Source organism: Amblyomma mixtum, chromosome 4 (genome assembly GCF_055824585.1).
Source record: "Amblyomma mixtum isolate Tamu chromosome 4, ASM5582458v1, whole genome shotgun sequence".
Taxonomy (NCBI): domain Eukaryota; kingdom Metazoa; phylum Arthropoda; class Arachnida; order Ixodida; family Ixodidae; genus Amblyomma; species Amblyomma mixtum.
In genome coordinates this window covers 42,010,553-42,029,661 of record NC_143015.1, presented here as the reverse complement: position 1 = coordinate 42,029,661, position 19,109 = coordinate 42,010,553, and positions in this window count along the sequence as shown.

Genomic DNA, 19,109 nt, shown 5'->3' with positions numbered 1-19,109 from the left:
AGGTTGCATGCACGGACTCAGTCTGAGCCGTTGGCAGAACCAGTCATTAGAGGCCATGATGCACTTGGTCACACGTTGCATGCACGTCTGCATCTTGATCTCTTGGTTGACGTCACTTCTTTGACGTCAGCTTGGTTGACGTCACTTCTGTCAATAAAGTGGTCTACATGCTAATGTCTCACCCATTCCGGACGGTTCCCACCAGCTATCGTATGAAGCGGGGTGTGCATATTCTTCAGTTGTATAATTGAGACTTTTAATGCATTATTCCTATGGGTTTATGTCGGGCCCGTGCCAATTTGAAGTGAAATGTGGATCGTTGCATGAAAGGGGAATGTATAATCAAGATTCCACTGTATGACTTTTGTAACATTAGCATGCATTTGTTGTGTATGCATACTATATATATCACTGTTCTTTTTCTTCACCTAGGACAGTCTGAACAAGAGAGACCTGCTGAAGAAAAATTCTGTATATATGTAAATAAATAGTCAATTTGCTCCAAGTGAGGTGTTTTTGTGCCTGGCTGTACTGCAGGAATGCATGGAATGTTCAGAATCAGACTGCTGCTCTGTAGTTGCATATAATTGACAAATAAAACGTACTTGGTAATGACTACAGGAATACGACACACTACACAAATGCACTACAGAAGGCAGACTGCAGAGATACGACACTACAGAATTACGTCACTACAGAAATACTACACTACAGAAGACATACTACACAAATACTACACTACAGAAGACAGACTACACAAATACTACACTACAGAAGACAGACTACAGAAATACGACACTACAGACTACAGAAGACAGACTACACAAATACTACATGCCCAAAATATGACAGACTACAGAAGTTTTCTGTCGTAAATTCCTGTAGTGCGTTTTGACTGGGAGGAGATCGTCGCGGATAGCGAAATGGGAAGCTTGGCGACGAAGGGCCCGAGGGAAGGAGGACGTACAGTGCGCACGAAGGGCATCCAGCAAGGAAGAAATCCATGGATCCTGGCGTTGTTGATTGGGCATGTCGATAGCAGTGAGCGCTGCGAGTGGGGAATCAGATACGAGGGAAGAGGGCGCAGGAGAGGGCAGTGGCGCCAGCAACATCTCTTCGCCAGCAACATCTGAAAAGCGTCGTCGTCTATGCCTTTCAGGACGTGCTTAATCTTGTCAGCTTCGGACATAGCCGGATCAACACGCTTGCATAGATCAACTACATCTTCAATGTAGCTCGTGAAAGTCTCGTCCTTGTGCTGAGCTCGGACACGCAGGCTTTGCTCAGCGCGCAGTTTCCGCACGGCGGGACGGCCGAAAACCTCCGCAAGTGTGCTCTTGAAAACGGCCCAGGTGGGGATGTCGGCCTCGTTGGTTTCGTAACCACAGGTTCGCTACGTCGCTCAGGTAGAATATAACGTTGGTCAGTTTGACGCTGTCATCCCAATTGTTATGGCGGCTCACCGTTCGTATGATTCCAGCCAATCTTCTACATCCTGGCCGCTGTGGCCGCTGAAAACAGCGGGGTCGCGCGGCCGGACGGCACCGGAGCAGATGACGGGCTGCGGCGGGGGGGCGGGCTGTTGACTGGTCTTGGACATCGGGATGGTGCGACTGCGAAGGTCCACGGTGATGGGGAACGGTGAACGCAGCAACCTCCACCAGTACAAACAAATGAGGAATCTCGGGTGGTAGACAACCACCTCATGAGTCTGTAGGAGGCCAAGAGAGCTCTGACTAAGAGATGGCATAGACAAAAAAATAATCGGACTTGAAACATAGGATAGAGGATCCTACCAATGAGGCTGAGGCATACACAACGTCTCTCACAAAAAGCAATTGGGTAACCAAATGCAACTCCATGAGCGGCACTCTCGGTTCGAAGAGCGCATGCAGCTTACTGAGATGCCTCATTGAACCGAGTCAAACGAGGGGGGAGAACAGTAGAAACTTAAGACGAGCATTAAATGAATTTCAAAGTACTAAGAGCCAAGTCCCTAGTGCGCTGGAAAACGGCATCTGCACCACGGTAGACCAAGACGAGGGCGCATTGGTTTACAAAGGGGATGAAATGATGAGCAGGATGTAAAATTCACTAAATGGGAGGTCAAAGCGGCGCCAGCCAGCATGAAGAGAGGCATGGCACCGGGAGATGAACGCATAACGGTCCGTTGGCTGTAATTGCAAGGACAAATGGCTACATTCATCGCAAATAATTTTCGAAGATAGTTCAGCGTGAAGGTAACTGAAATCGGGTTGCCGTTTCATGTGTAATGTAAGAAGATGTAGCGAAATTTACAACTTCTGTTCCTCAGGTATTTCTAATAAGTCAAAACACGATGAGCCTTAAGGAGATCCGCTTTGTGGTATGCAGGAAACTACCAGACAGTATTACTTAAAATGCGGTTTTGGAGCCCCTGATCATGTGTCCAGTCTGGTTCCTGAGAATTTGACATGAATACCCCAGGCGACAACTCTCCTTGCGGCGTCTAGCAGCGTGACCAAAACATGGAAGCTCGTAAGGAAGAGTAAGAAGGAGTAAAGCATACGCGCTGCTTAGCATGTCATTATACTCTGTTGTGACAACTGAAGATATACTGATAAGTGCCAAACGTTTCACCTAAGGCGCCAATGTAAGGCTGCGAAATTCATCGCAAACAGCTAACGCTCCTGCTTTCACATCCACTTCTTTATAATATTGCCCTTCTGAACAAACTCTATTGTGCCATGGGATATTTCCACTGCTATCGTTTAGGTGGCTTTAGCAGACAGAACTCTTACTGATTGAGTATAGGGTCTTTTAATGTGTAATTAATTCTTGAGTCTAACGAATTTTCAAAATATATTCCAATGTACAAAATAAGGCACTGTCGCGCATAAAATGTGCCTGGATGCGTGCGGCTGCATTGAATGCAATAGCTCGGTGATTAATACATGGCAGTCGAAGGACGCGGGTGCGCCGGTCGAATTTCGAGAGAGACGAAATTCTAAAGGCCCGAGTTCTAAGAGATGTCCGTACACGTTAAAGAGCCCGTCCGTTAAAGAGATGGCCGTACACTTCAAAATTTCCGGAGCCCTTCACTACGGTGTCCCTCATAGCCTGAGTAGCTTTGAGACGTTAACGCGCCATAAATAATATTAACAAATACATTGATCTGAAGGCTGTAATGGGCGGTAGTCAAATGAGTCGACTCTGTAGAGGCGAACCATCGAAGCGCGTGTATCACTTCTTCCTCGTCTTGAAGGTTTCTGTCATCTCGTCTACGCACAGACATTTTGGAAGGCATGTCAAGCCGCACGTTCTTTAAGCTATAGACAGCATGGTGCGGTAAGCGAAAAATTTGTAAATTTTTTATGTCGCGTACTTCATCCCATAGTTGGCGCTAGCGATATTTTCGAGATAATTATTCCTCGGAAAATTTGTCGCTGGTATCTTTTGAAAGCCTAGAAGTTTTTTTACAACGCAGTTTAGGGGTGCCGCAATTTTTTTGGATGTTCCGTATTTGAAAATAACGAAGTATTTAAGTTAAAAAAGATGGCAGCGCTTGTCACAGACAAATAGGGGACCTTCGAAATCAGCATATCTGCCGTGAGAAGCAGAGGTCTTTTTCACGCCCTTCTTTATCCTAGGTCTAGTACCTTGACGCCGAAAATTCGCTATTTTACTCACCTATTTTGTTTAAGAAAACGCTGTGCCTCTCCTAGATTGCACCGCGCTTACAACTGCTGCTGTTCTCGCAAGAAAGCAGTCTATATATACATATTCATATTGCACAAAATGCAGCTGCACAAAGACCCTAGAATTGTGGGATGTTTCTCTTGTGCTGATTTTAAAGCTATTACTTACGGGAAAAAAATTCAACACGTAGCTAAATTGTTTTGCTATCGCAGGTTCTTTCTGCGTGAATTTTGGTTTGTACGCGTCTAGAGCAAATCTTTGACGTGAAAACTTATTCTTGTGGGTCTGACATACGTTGTTTGCAGAGAGCTGCTTCAAGCTTGGCACTTCCTCTCGCTCTCAGTCCTGCGAAGCAGCCTCAAATTCCTTGCTATCCTCCTGTCAAGTTGAGGGCGATACATTCAATTGTTAGCGCTTGCGAGTAGCATAGCGATTTTTTTCTGGCTTTTGTGCCTCCGCCAATGCACTAACAGAACTTGAGATCTCCTTTGTGCAGAACGTGGAGTTTTTTGGAGATCAAAGTAGAGTTAGGTGCGCGGAAGTCTCTTCGCATTAGAAGACATCCGGCACTCTTTCTCTTCTCTTGGACTGGATGCAACTACTTTTAAAACGTCGTGTTAACTGAGCATAACAGTAGGAAATAAAGATGCTTCTTTGTGGCCAGCCAGTCTGACTTATTGCACCAGAAAATGCATATGACCGTCGCATAGCAACGCGCAAATTAACTGCAAAAGTGACGCAGTCGTTCGAGCCTCCAGCTAGCATGCGGGTGGGGCGGGGTTCAAACTCCAGTGCCGCTGGGTACCCACGAATGATACGATAGGTACAAGCTTCCTCCTGGCCACTGGCTTGGCTTATCTGAAGCTAAATGCTTGGGAAATGGGTATCTGAGCCAACCCTGTGTAATGGAAAATATCTTGTGCCACGGCGCTTTGTGGCAAAAGCTGCCCTTGAGCACTAAAAATTAACAATAATCAACATCACCACTCTCTACAATTTACGTGGTGTTACATAACAGATTAAACCCACTGCTTGAACAGTTTTTGATTTGAAGCTGTTACAGGTGTGACTAACTGAAAGGTGTGAAAAAAAACAAGGGGCTTTCTAATTGAAAATCGAGACACCTTACTTAAAGGCCAAATTTTTATGCCTGTGTTATCAGCTAAAATTCGAGCCAACGAACGCTGATAGAAGTGATGACAATGTAAGCATTGCCTTCTGATGTATCTGCAGTGCAATGCACCCATATTCACATGAAAGGAGAATAATCACGAAGGGATGTTGTTGTTTGTCACCTTTCGTGTGAATCTGCTTCCTCTGCTCTAATGTGTTGTCAGAATATACAAACCAATGTCCATGAAAAATATTGCAGCTAAATCTTTCATCAGCATCCATTAGTGTGCAATGAAGGCGACCTCAAAATGCAGTAGATAATGAAAAAGGATTGCTTCGATCCTGATAACTTTTTCCCGCTCAAACGAAGGCGCCGGTGGAGGTCGTTGTTTTTGCTGATATTCAGGTTCTTTCGAAATAAAAAAAAATACAAAACAAAAGTACTCGTGCTTCTTCACTGGCAGCAACAAAACATGTTGACGCATTGCATCTTTGTATGTTGCGGGCCTCCCAGATCGACAGCTGCCTTGTTTTGTTTAATAAAATTCTGAGTAAAAAAAACGATGTTTACCTCATTAGTTTTTAAGCGCATAAGATGGAACGGCTTTTATTGAAAAGTCAAACGAATTTGTTTATTCGCGGGCGTTTCACGAATTGGTATTTCTTGTTTTGAAAGACTTCGATGTTTTGAAAGGATAACACTCGAGACTCTGGCTCACCAGAGTCCCAGCACATTTATGAGCTTCAGTTGGGAAACGTGAAGAAAATAACAAAAGACGCATGGCAAGAACTATCGGTGTGCAATGTTAGGAGCGCAAAAGTACATGAAGTGAGCGCCAGCATAAAATGAAGTAATGAAAAGAATATAACCTAGAAGAGTCACAAAAAATGATTTTGCCTTTATATGCACTTCACTTGCTTTCTAGAATCTCCAGTATTTCTATTTTTCTCTGTTTATGAATAGGTATTGCAATGCCTAGATATTGTATTGTCGACCGGTGCTGTAGGTCTTTTTTGCGTCTTGATAAAGATCCTTTTTCTCTTTGCTCCTTTGAATATTTCAGTTGCCTTAGATGAAGACACTAAGTGATGAAGTTATGCAGCACTTCAAATATCTCCAGGTGTGGCGTTCGGGATTATTTTGGGCATTATACTCGGACTGCACTGATAATAAATGACCGAGACTACATAGATGTCCGCGAGGCTTGAATAAAGTGGAAAAATCGCCGAGCCCATTCTCTTTGAAGTGCCCCCGAAAATGTGAAGTTCGCTGTTCCCTTTTAATGCGAAGGGTGGACCGGACACCCGCCCACCATCGAAAATGCAATGTCAGAACGTGGCTTTGCTCCATACTGCGATCTGAAATAATTTTTTTATTTTTGTTCTGCTTGCAGTTCGTTTCTTTTATACTTTTCGCCTCGCTCATGTAGAGAATTCCACAAGAGCTAGCTAACATCTGTCTCTGAAATAACAGCCAAGCAACCTTTGTTTTCCTGGCTGTGTAAACAAACCCAGCTTCTGCTGAATATGACAGTCCGCGGGATCTTCTAACCTTTTATTATATTTATAAAAACTCATCTGCACGCCCATTCTTCGCGTTCTTTATTGGGTGGCTTTCTTGCGCTTATTGTATAGCGCCTGGTCGCCTACTGTACTCGAGTCTGATTATGTTACCCTCTTTTTCCCCTTACATGCTCTTTGTAAAGCTTGCCTTGCTCATCGCACTATAAATGGGCGCTACCGAAACTGACAGGAGAAGAAGTAGCTTCAAAGTAATTTACGTCATCACTTTTAGCAATAATAGCGCCACTATCAAATTGGTTAGCGAAACAGAAATTAGAAATAACGGCAGTCAGTGAAACATGAAGATGCAATGCACAACAAATAGGTAACCAGCGCAGTGTACGTGTAAGAACCACACTTTAGCGAAGTAGCACTAGACCACGAGCAATACGCCAGAAACTTGAGAATTTTGATAGCGGAGAGATCAGTAGGAGAGAAGTACAATAAACTGATGCAAGCCGCAGACAGCATACGTACCTATGCTGAAATCTGTAGCCTCAAATGAGCTCCACCTAAATTGGAACTTCTGTCTACATGCAAGAGATCCTATCTCAAGAACACTGCAACACATCTATTGAAATCAAGCTGGGCGGGCTCCCTACATCCTCGCCTTCTACCAAGGTGCTCGTCATTACTCCACAGGAGGTCTGCCCTAACAGTCAGATTAATCGAAGGCATGAACCGCAGGTAACTAAATACTACGCTTGCCGCGGCGCTTCGCTAAATAGACAGACTAACTAAGGGAGCAAAAGAGAAGAAGCTTCGCAAACAATTCGGTCTTGCCCAGAATTGTGTACGCCAATCCATACGCCACAGTCAAGCCCCGAGCATATAGTAAGTTTGACGCAATAACCAAAATCGTATAAGTAAGCCCTAGGTTAAAGTATGTGCACAGCCACTGGCAGAGAGCTAGCTCTGGAACTCTGCAACAGCCAGGAGGAGCTTGTTGAGGATTTGCGGTGTCGCAGCGGAGCACCAGAGAGAGACGACCAGCGTGGCAGGCTTCTAGTTCCGAACTGCCCGTGCCGGGCGTGCGCCCCCAGCACGCGCTGTCCATCTTTATTTTCCTCTAGCGCGCGCTGGTACCACCGATCTCAGTGCCGGCGCTTTATAGCGTCGCCTGGCGCTATAGGGCCCCCCGCCTAGACGGAACGGCGAAATTTGCGCGCCGACGGGGCAGAGATGGAGTAGCCAGAAATGGAGAGTCCGGTAAGTTCATGTCAGGTGCCGGAAAGAGCCGTCGGGTGGAGTGCGCGGGCTCATGTGGACGAGCCTGGCTGCTTCGCAACGGGCGAATGGTGCTGGGTGCCGAATTGACAAAGGACATGGGGGCAAGGAATGCCAAGGTCGGGCCGTCACCGACTGTGGTGCTGCCCGCGGACACAAGTGTCGTCGGTGTTGGGACGTTGGAGTTGGAGCCGGTGGGAATGTGGCGCGCCGAGTACGTCGTCACAAGCGCTGGAATGGGCGAAACGGCTCCGTGGACTGACAGCAGCTGTGCTGCGACAGCAGCAGCTGTAACAGTATTTGGCACAGGTGTGACCGTCGACACAACGGTGAGAGCCGTGACGATGGCGGAGGAAGTTGCAGGGCACAATTTCAGGTGCTTGGGTGAAGCGGAATCGACAGTCCGGAGCGGTTGGCCAGGGATGATGCGCGTGTGAGCATGGTCGGCGATAGGTGGCTGCAAAAAGGTTGTTGCAGTGACAGGCCGTGCAGCTGAGACTGCTACATCAGATGGCTGGCTGGGAGCAAAAGACACAGCTTTTGGATGGACAACTGCCGCACTACTCGGTGTGGGTAGCTCGACCATTCGCTGCGTAAGGTGGCTCAAGTCAGGCACCAAAACAGACGCTTGCTGCGACAGTGTCGAGCTGCCAGGGTCAGACTCCGAGAAGCGGTTGACAGTAATGAGGGCTTGGGGTGGGGCCTCTTGGGCAGGCGGTGTGGCAGCCGGGGTAGTGGGGCTGGTATGTGGCATATGCTGCGGTGGCGGCAAACTCACTTCGCCCTTAGCACGATCGCTCAGGTCAGTGACTGACGACTTTAGCGGAATGAGCGATGAGGCGGCAGGTGAGCGTTCGGCTGGCAGCGATGCTACGCAGTAGGGTACAGAAGTTGGCGGAGTGGGGCACTCGTCGAGGAAGAGCTCGACTGACGGCGGCACTATTGCAGATAAGAGAAGTTGCTCACCCGGCTGTGCCGTAGATGCTGTATCGTCCGTATGGGAGGCGGTATGGCCGGAGGCGCTGAACAGGGTGGCGCGAGGCGCATCTGTCGCCGAGTTCGCTGACGTGGCAAACTGCGGTGGGCCAGGCACCTCACCGAGCCGCTGAAGGAATGAGTGCGGACTTGGGGCCGTGGAGTCGGCGCACAGTGCTGCTAGCATAACCGGGGTAGCAGGATGTGCTGCCGGCAGCGATACGGCAGCGTCTGGTGCGGTCGGTGATAAAGAAGCCGGGCCGAAGACGCTGGACTGGAGTGGCGGCGAGGCGGCGAGGGGCTGCTGAGGCGGGCCGGGTTGTGATGAGGGCTGCATGGGCGCGGGCGCGGGCGAGGCCGGTGCAGGGCCAGAGGCTGGCGGCGGCGAAAACGGGTCCGCTGCGTCGTAGAGCGGCGGCGGAACGTAGTAGGCGCCGAAGTCCGCCAAGACGGCCGCCCGCAGCTCATCGTATGGCCGGCAGCCGTAGGCAGAGTAGGTGAGCCGACGCAGGAGGTCGGGCGGGAGGATGTCGCAAAGGACTGCGTGTTTAAACGGCTGGATGGTGATGCCGTTGAGGTACATCGCAGCCTCCAGTTGGGCGAACCACCCGCCGACGCCTGCAGGCCGGAACGCTGGGAGCGGCGGGTCGAAACTTGGGTGCTGCCAGTACGCCATGCTAGGACGCCGCTGCGATAGAAGGCACGGTTCGCCGGGTCACCCCTGTCGAAGATTTGGGGGGTCGCAGCGGAGCACCAGAGAGAGACGACCAGCGTGGCAGGCTTCTAGTTCCGAACTGCCTGTGCCGGGCGTGCGCCCCCAGCACGCGCTGTCCATCTTTATTTTCCTCTAGCCCGCGCTGGTACCGCCGATCTCAGCGCCGGCGCTTTATAGCGTCGCCGGGCGCTATAAGCTCTTAAAACTTCACCAGCCTCGAAAAGACTCACAAAGAAAAAAGACTCGCAAACGCCTTAGCCGGCTGTCAAAAACTAGTCACCAATAAAGCAGGAAACCCGCCGCAGACACCGCTAAAAAAATTAAAGCAAAATACCAACCCCCCCCCCCCTCCCTCAAGAAATGCACCCTAAGCAATATGAAGGAAGAAAAAGCCGGAAGGCTACACACGTGATACAGCCAAAACAACAAAGCAGTCCACATGGACGTGACTGACTGTGCTGGAGTGATTGTGATGACAGCATTGGTCGCCAGCTATACCCAGGCTCTCACTAGACACAGTCTTCAAGATGCTACCGCACTGCAAACTGTAGAGGCAACCTTTGCGCTCACCACCGCACGGACTATGGACTATGGTGTCATCACAGACTCACAATCGGCTTCCAGAACGTGCGTAAACAGACGAATCGGCAAAACTTTGTCAAATCATCCACTTTCACTTCACATTTTCACTTCACCAGAATTGCGAGAACCGCCTGGGTACCACCTCATTCTACTCTAAAGTGAGTCCTTGTTGGCCTTGAGCACGCGAAGAATTGAAAACCGGGCTCTATGACTGGAACTGCGGGGTCATTCAACCTCTGCTCATGTTCAGTGACATTAAACAAGACTAAAATCCTCCGGCCGACCTCTCTGCCAGACTAGATATTGCTTACGAGAGCACAGGAAATATTCTGGCAACTACAGACTGACATTTTCCCTCTCCCCAGAAGACAACATGCAACCATCCCAGCACAATATGCAACACATCGAACCCCCCCCCCTCCCCTACCTCCCCCCCTCCCCCCCGCTGATAATTACTGTGCTGAAACGTCTACAATCTACCATGTGGTTTGGGCTCGTCACCGCATTAAGACTATCACCGCTATCCTCCATTTTCTCAAGGAGCAGTGGGAACGCGACCTCTCCACCTTTTAATCCGACCGGCAGCTACACCTGACCGAACTGGCGAAGACGGCGGCAGCTCCACCGATCTCCAGGAGCGAGTGTTCCACTGATGGAAGTCATCGTTTAAATTTTTTCCCTGAAATATTTATTGACCTCCTCCTCCAACGGCGGAGAGAACTGAACTTCTCCCTCGTCGGTGTGGAAGCGGGCGCGCTACCTATTAGGCTGCAACCGATTCGACCGCCCGAGGACGTTTATTTTATGACATATGGAATAGGTAAGTGTAGCCTAGTTGTGAATTTTACAAATCTTGCTAACATTTTTGCAATATGTGCCTGTTTTATAGTAGTTCGCCTCGACAGCAAGCTTTCATAAGCGCGAAAATAGGCTTGGCTTGGTGACAGAAAAGAAAAGAAGCGGAGTTTATACATTGACGCAGAGTGCTCCGCAGCGGGCTCTGTCATGGCAGGCAGTGGCTATGTTCACTTGAGCCCCGCGGTACCGTATCAGCGCGGTCTTCTTTCTTCGCTTGAGCTGTAGGTCTACGGTCTTATCTTTCCTCCTAGCACGAAGATGCTACCCCGGCTATGTCGAGTGTAGGGCGCCGCAGTGACGACCGACCGCAGCGACGACCGACCGTTCGCAGCCCCGTACGGTGCCCAGCTGCATAGACCCATACAAAGAGGCAGACAGACAATAAGATGGATCCTACATATTTGGATCTCCGTCCGCGCTACTGCTGTATCGTAGGTTCATAGATTTGCAGTAACGCAACGAAATTGCATATATTCTTTACTCGCAACGAGCAGCTCATCCCAATATTAATTTCGAAAAGTACCGTAAGAGTAACGCAAATTCTTAACTTCCGATCGGGGGAACGCCACCAAATGTTTCTCGAAGCAGCAGTATTGCACAACGAACGAAAAGCGAGGGTATCCTGCTAATGACAAGCACAACTCCTTAATTTTTTTTTTCACTTCTTGCGTACTATCTCGGAAGTCAAATACAAAAACTGTCAATCTGATAAGGAGCAACCATTTCATCGATGCTGGGGAAGTACGCAGCACTAGTGCAAAGTAAGGCCGACTAAAATTGTTTCCGTTCTCTCTCTGCTCGTCTATCTTCGACCAAGGCCTAAAAATTTTATTCTTCAAATCACAACAGGGCTGCTTGGTCCGGCGGTTTGTCGTCTCAAAAACCAAACTTCTCCATACATTAATGGTCGTAATTACTCCTGAAAGGAAGAAAAGTTCCCTACAGTGTAGCAGCAGCCTGCTTGATTTGATAGCTGAATCAGTTTTTGGCACTTGCTACTACCATCCCAAAATTTCTCCCATCCATACCATAACTTCAATGTGTTCACACATTTGACCTGGTAAATTAACGCGTCGACGTTTCCTAAAACCCAACAGGAAAGTGAACTCAGAATAGCCAGCTTCTTTTAGTTTGTTCTGGCCCAAATGCAGACTCCAATACTTGAAGCATTTTTTGAATACGAGAGATGTGCGATTGTACATAACGTACATGGAATATAATTATTTTGAACTCCGTAGAGGTTTCAGCGGTTCTGTACATGATGCACCGCGGCCGTCATCTACTATAGCCTTCACAAGCCTGTGCGAACTAGAAAGGATACGGAAACAAAACATTTTGATGTCTTCATGGAATTGAGAGACCAGCAGCAAGAACTTTTGATGAAGTCAAAATTTTTTAGAAAAAGTGCCGGGCACATTCTTCTTTTGATGTGTTTATTCGTACCTGCACAACTGCCTGCGGACTCAAAAAGCTCCAAATGAAACCTCACAACATTCTGCTTATTCCACGGTATTCAAGTTCATAAATGGTAATGCTCGTAACGTTGGCTATCTGAATATACGTTTCGCTTCTGTCCATATTGTTGGGGTCTTTGGTAAGTGTACACATACCCATACGTTTCTGAGAAGGCAGAAGTTCAGTGTTATGCAGGTTCAGTGTCCGCTGGCGACACGCCAAACTTATCTCTTTTGGAAGGTGGCTTTGGTCTTTGTTCACCCCACTGCGTTAACTTAGCAGCTGTGTTGAGACTCTTCAGCATGCCCATAGAAAAAAAAAGCGTGGAGCAGGGTGCAGTTTGGCTTTCTTCCAGAAATCATGAAACATAAAGGAGCAGCAAAGCGTTTCAGAAGAAAGGAATTGAGTTTGCGCTGTTTACATATTCAAAGAGCGCAAAGAAAGAGCAGACCGGCGATGGCCCACGTGTACCAAATACAATGCCACACCAATATCAAAGGGGAATGAATCATCCTGCGTATCGAATTATCGCCCGATATCTTTGACCTCGATGAGCTGCAGAATAATCGAGCGCGTGGTATGCTCAGTTTGTTCACACTTCTTGGAGAAAACCGTTTTCTATCTCACTACTGACATGAATTCAGGAGCAGGTTATCTACCGCCTGACTTGTCATTACGACATGTCATTATTGCTTGCAGTTAATATCGAACAAAAGGATGTTGTTGTTTTATATTCTGCCAAAGCCTAAGGTACCGCACAGTAAGCTCATAGAAAAGTTTCACGCTGCAGGAATTAATCCAAGTCTTAATGACCTTATCACAGCCTACTCAGAATACTGATTTCAGTATGTGCATATTCGCAAGCAGTACTCACATGCACTTGCTGTTTAATCTGCTGTTCCTCAAGAACCACGTTTGAGGCTTTGTTTTGTTTTTATCTATGTAAAGGACGTAATAAATATAGTTGCTCCCGAAGTCAGAGTGGCCCTATTCAGGATGACTTAATTTTTATGCCACAGCTCACTCCACTGTTAACCAAACTAAACTGAATTGTCATCTCTAGATGATCTCAGACTTCAATCTTTCAATGCTTCATTGGGATCTACAGGAGCATTTTGAAATAGCTTAATTAGAGCGAAATAGTTGGAAGAATACGAATGAAGTGAAACGCTTTTGTAAGGATTTCTCAGATCATGAGTGGTAGTCTTTGCAGTTGTGTTGGTTCCTTAAACCCCATAAGCGTGCGAGACAAAGGCGAGGAGCAGGGCTTGTTTGTTGCTCCGAGGAAATAGTATGCTGAAAAAGCTACCACATTTATTTTTTTGCCTTCCACTTTTACACACGATAAGTTATCTATAATCCTGTCAAAACTAGCTCGAGGAATATAAAAATTTTGATACCAAAGAAACATAAAAGGGCGCATTATTATCAGTTAAGTCTCAAGATACAATTAACAGCAAATGTTTCTGCAGACCTCTCTGCTCAAGCCGCGAAGCAGTAACTTATTTTAGCTCCTGCTTAGAGATAAATGCAAAAATTCCTTTTTTAATTTTGTCGCTTACCCGCTGTACAAATCTTCATCATTTGTGTTATTCAGTTTAAAATTATCTCCAAAGCTGGTGTCAACCGCAAACAGCTCTGCTTTCATGCCAGCTGTGTTCAATCGTCACAACGCAAGTTCTTCCTGCTCTATTGTTTATTCTATTGCATCCTTGCGAAACGAAAGCCCAGCTCGCACCAAGGTGACACCATCAACGAGCAAGCATGCACCGTCAAGCTGCCCAAGAGATAACTCCTCCGGGACGCCGCCATATTGGATTACTTAAGGCGTCCGCCGTAGGTCGACAAAATATATCGAGTCGGAGCATGACTCCGCATAAAAGCAGCGAATGGTTGCCTTTGTTCACCACTTCTTTCTCAACATATGCTTGGCTACGTCAGCCTTCGCCTCTTCTACGTCATTTCTGCTTTAGACTTTCTTCGTTGCTGTATACTGTCTGGACCACTCTTTCCTTCTACCATTGTCTCTGCCCTTTTCTTCTTTTTCTTTCTTTGAATTTTCAAAGGCCAGAGATGTGGCAGCTGTATTATTATTTTCGTTCGTATAGAACAGTCAGAAGGCAGCGTCGGCTCATTCCTATAGTGTGAAAGCAACTCTAAATGCCATCGGAAAAAAGTGCATTCCGAAACATTTTTCCTTAGCTGAAAATCTTTCAACCTCCTGTTGGGGCATTTATATTGGATATCTGCAAACATTAATTAGCTTAATTGTTCAACCCCTTTATTTTACATCACATACGAGGCTCAGTAAAGCTTGGCATGAGGCCTCTAAACATTTGCGGGTGAACAATTCATTCTGTTTATTTTTCTGTACCAAAAACACCTATATAAGCGGAGATGAGTGATTTTCGCACTGTGACCACTCTTGCTATCTTCTGGCGCCACCACGCTTCTGTTCAGCCACAGGTGTGCTTGTGACGCTGTTCAAAATTTCTTGCTGGAATCTCATCGACTTGCTTGCAAAGTTTACAGTGTTTTCTTTTCTATGTTTTACTATAGTTCGAATTAATCTCTCTTTTTCTCTCTCTCTCTCTCCAATCCAAACTCCTACATTTTTTCACTCCCTGCTCCACTTGTTGGTAGACTCCCCCGGTGTTGCTCTCCCGTGTGCTTTTCTTTTGCCTTTACTATGTACAGGTGAATAGCAAGCTTTACCTCCCGATTCTTGGCCGATCCCCCAGTGTGGGTATGTGCCATCCTTTCAAAGGCTAACAACAACAACAACAACGACAAGAATTGTGTTCTTCAAAAAATGGAGAGAATGTGAAATTTTGTCTTTATGAAACTGTTTGTGCCTTGGGGATGGGCACCGTAAGTGAATTACCACGAAATGCGCCTCATCGCGTCTAACGTCACACGCTAGACCACTGCATAAGAATATTATCAGCCGCTTTATTATTCAGATGCTCAAAAATAGTGGCGGCCAACGCGCTGCCGACAAAGTTTTCTGCAACAGGAATTTTCATGCTGTTTTGTTACATGTATGTGCAAAGAATCTCAGCTGCAGCGTTAAAAGTAATATCGCGTGTATAATGCTAGAGGTCGAGTCATCCTGGCAGTTGAGAGGTTTTGAACTATTCGTCCCCGTCCGCCTCTCTTTTTGCCATCAAGATACCACTGAACAAACAATGGAACAATGGCTGTAAAGGCGTGGGTTTCGAATACTGAATACTCCCCATCCGCCTCTCTTGTTGCCATGGAGATACCACAGGACAAACAATAGAACAATGGCTGTAAAGGCGTGGGTTTCGAATACTAAACACTGCAGGAAAGGCGGCATTTCAAGAAGTGCATATGCACAGCAACATGAACTGGTGGGCGAGTTGGTCTGACATATCTTAGTGAAGCAGCGCAACGGCACAAGGCCAAGGGAAGAAGAGGACAAGCTCAGCGCTGTGTTTGTCCTCTTCTTCCCTTGGCCTTGTGCCGTTGCGCTGCTTCACTAAGATATATGCACAGCAGGCACTGCTTTTACGCCAGCACAAGAGAGATGCGATCTATGACGCTCTCTATCCTGTTTTGTACAGACAACAATTTTGTGTGCTCGACCGAAGCTACCCTTCAAGTTCAATCGATGCAGTTTGTAGTGCTTATTTCATGAACAGTCGCCATTATAGTTTTATCGATAGCGACATCGGTGAAGCATGTTGCTTCTTTCACTGCGTAGAGAATTCCTGATATTTATTTCTGTGCTGTGCTAATCCCTCTCCTAAAAATAAACGGCATCTATCTGTTACAGGTAGAGAGCAAGGCGGTAATATAATAATACGGAGGGCAATTAGTATCACGTTTTCTTGGCTTTTGAATTGAGTTAGACATTTTTACCCTTGTTTATAACCTTCACTCGTGAAAGTGCGTGTAGTGGTAATATGTTTTTCACAGTACCTCTAAGAAATGGAGAATGAAGCCTCCGTTTTCATGTTACAAAAAATGTGGACAAAAATGCAAAAGCTCCTTGTGTATTGCAAATATTGTTCAAAGAATTCCGTTTCCACGATGGAATATTTAGATAGCTGACCGCAAGGAAGGGGTATGCTGCATAAGTAAACATGGAAACCGGTGCACCCTCCGCCACTCTGTTCTTTTCGGCTTCACGCGCTTAGATGCGACAATAGCCTGAGGCCATTGTCTTCAGGTCACCGGCTTGTGAACACAAAAATAACCTTCTTTTGCGTTAGTTGAGGCAGGCAGCCGCGGTGGCTGAGTGGTTATGGTGCTCGACTGCTGTCTCAAAAGACGCGGGTTAGATCCCGACCGCGGCGGTCAAATTTCGAAGGAGGCAGAATTCAAGAGGCCCATGTACTGTGCGATGTCAGTGCACGTTAAAGAACCCCAGGGGGTCGAAATTTCCGTACTTCTTCATTTCGGCGTCTCTCATAGCCTGAGTAGCTTTTGGACGTTAAACCCCATAGACAAAACCGTATTAGTTGAGCGAATCAAATGGCGCATATGGAAAATGTGTTGGCAAAAGCCAGTCACAAAAAGTAGCACCGTCACCCCTTTGTTTCCAGTTTAGATAATCAAACTCTCAAGCAATTCCAATGATGGCCCAAACTTCCCTCATTGTCCGCGCTGTCAGACGGTTCTAATAATGACAATGGAGTGTATACTGCAACCTCGCAAAACGACGAGGGATGAAGAGAGGAAAGCACAGGCAAGGACAAGACTCGGAAAGGACAATATGGACTCCATTGCACTCCAATCTGCAGGACAATATGCACTCTATTGTCAACCACCAACTAGCCCGCCTTCACGTGTTACAGGTTCTAATAATGGCCGCACTTGATCTCTGTTCTCCAAACACTGGCAGCACCGTTCCGTTACATTGCCAACCCCTAGTTGGGCACCATTTCCTCAAATTGTCGTTCCCGCTCTTGTATATTTCCAGTAAAGGCCTTAGTTGCACATTGGCGTTTTGGCATCACCACAACGCTAAACAGCAAACATTGGTTCTCATTGTCTTATGTTTCCCCGTTATTGGCGGGGCAATTTAGCCGCCAGGCTAAAATCTGTTATTGCTAGTGGCTAATCCTCCGACATACGAGCTGTCTCACATAATTTGAAAGAAGGGTTTAAAAAAGTAGCGCACCGGAGGTGGGGGGAGACACCTCCCATCGAGTGGCGCTCCTCGGAGTATTTTTTAAACTCGGCTTAATTAGTTAAACTCCAAAGATAAATTATGCACAATTTCTATATCCACTTCGTTCTGATGCGTGTTTCGGTAACTTTTACAGAGATCTACCAAACAACCTATCCGGTTTTGTGTAGCAACGAGTCTTCTAAGTGTTTTTTTTCTTGTTTTTAAACGAAGCACGCAAAGCACTAAAAAAAGCAGAAGGTCGCACTCTAGCATTACGATATTGTGGCACTGCCATGCGCGTCCTTAGTGAACGAGACATTCTTGTTCACATTCTCAACTTAGCTGCTAAAGTCGCTCTCAGTATAGGCTTGAAGACACAATAGAGCATTTTTCCTCATCATGGAAATCATGTGCCGTGATCTGCGATACGCCACAGGCAGGCCATCGACAGCAAATTCAAACGGAGCTTCTAATGAACTATTGCGCAAATACAACAAAAAAGAAGTACAAGCAGTCAAGTCGCATATATCAAGATAGCCTCCATTTTTTGTATATTGGCGCTCCGAACTCAGCGGCGGCCACTCACTTGGTCACGGTTCGCGAGCAAGTTTTGTTCGTTCCAAACACGCTTGTAAGGGCTGTGATATTGTGGCACATAGTAGCGCACCAGCGCAGTAACGTGTTTTCTTTTTTTATATCTCGCGGGCTCTCTTTAAACATTGGAAAATAAAGGGCCCTGTAGAAGATACCTTGCCACAATAAACTGGATCTGTTCTGTCTTGACCCTTCTACAGCCTAACGGAATCAATTTACCTTAAAATAAATATTAGAAAATTTGAGCTATTAATCTTTGCTAGGTTAAAAATTAGGTGGAATTAAAATTTATCTGAGGAACGCCACATCTGTCGTTCGTTTCACCCATTTTCGGTGTGCCACGTTTTTCGAAGTCCTCGGTTAAAGTTGTAGGAAACACCATTTGTGGAGAGAAAAGACGATGTGAATAAAGCGGGGTTTAGGTTTTATCGCAAACAAGCAACAGCAGACGGGATCAATTGCGGCCAATTTACTGAGTGGCGAGGCAGGTTAAGAGAAACTAAAGAAAGATATAGCTTTAATTAAAAGATAAACAGAAAATGTATTTGCCTTCTCAAGCAGCTAAACTATGCTCGCAAGTATTTGTTAACAATTTCAGTTTGATTTGGTATTTTACACTCTGCTTCTGATCACTTTGAAAAGATGACACTTGCACAGGTTCTTTATCATAAACGTGGCCTTTATTTATTAAAAGCAGCAGAGGTTGTTACCAATCACAAATATACTCCTCTCTGTATGTGTTTGCTTTTTTTGCGCGCAGCTTTAATACCAACCATCTAGAAATGGTGCGTTGCTGATAGTGCATCGCTTTATTTTCTAACTAGCCCAATCATGCACGGGCGGACCAAATGTCTTAGGCCAACTTGTCTGCATTGTTTTGAATAAAATGTAAGCGATTCTTTTCTCTAGCAATGAATCATTGTACTGATGAATCGTGTTGCTTGGATGTCTGTACCTGTACTTTTTTCCACTTGTATTATAAATAAAACACGCGAAGAGCATGCGTTGTGCGTTCAAATTTAACATATTGATCCATTATTTCTGCATTTTCACAGTAACATTTTTATCCCAGCTTGAACCAAACACGCTACAGCTCACTACTCCAAACATTACGGTAGTCTTTGGAGCCGTTCGATGAAATCGATGACCAAGCTGAACGTTTTCCTCTTCAATGGGTTCCGATGCCGAAGATGAGGCTGCATCTTCATC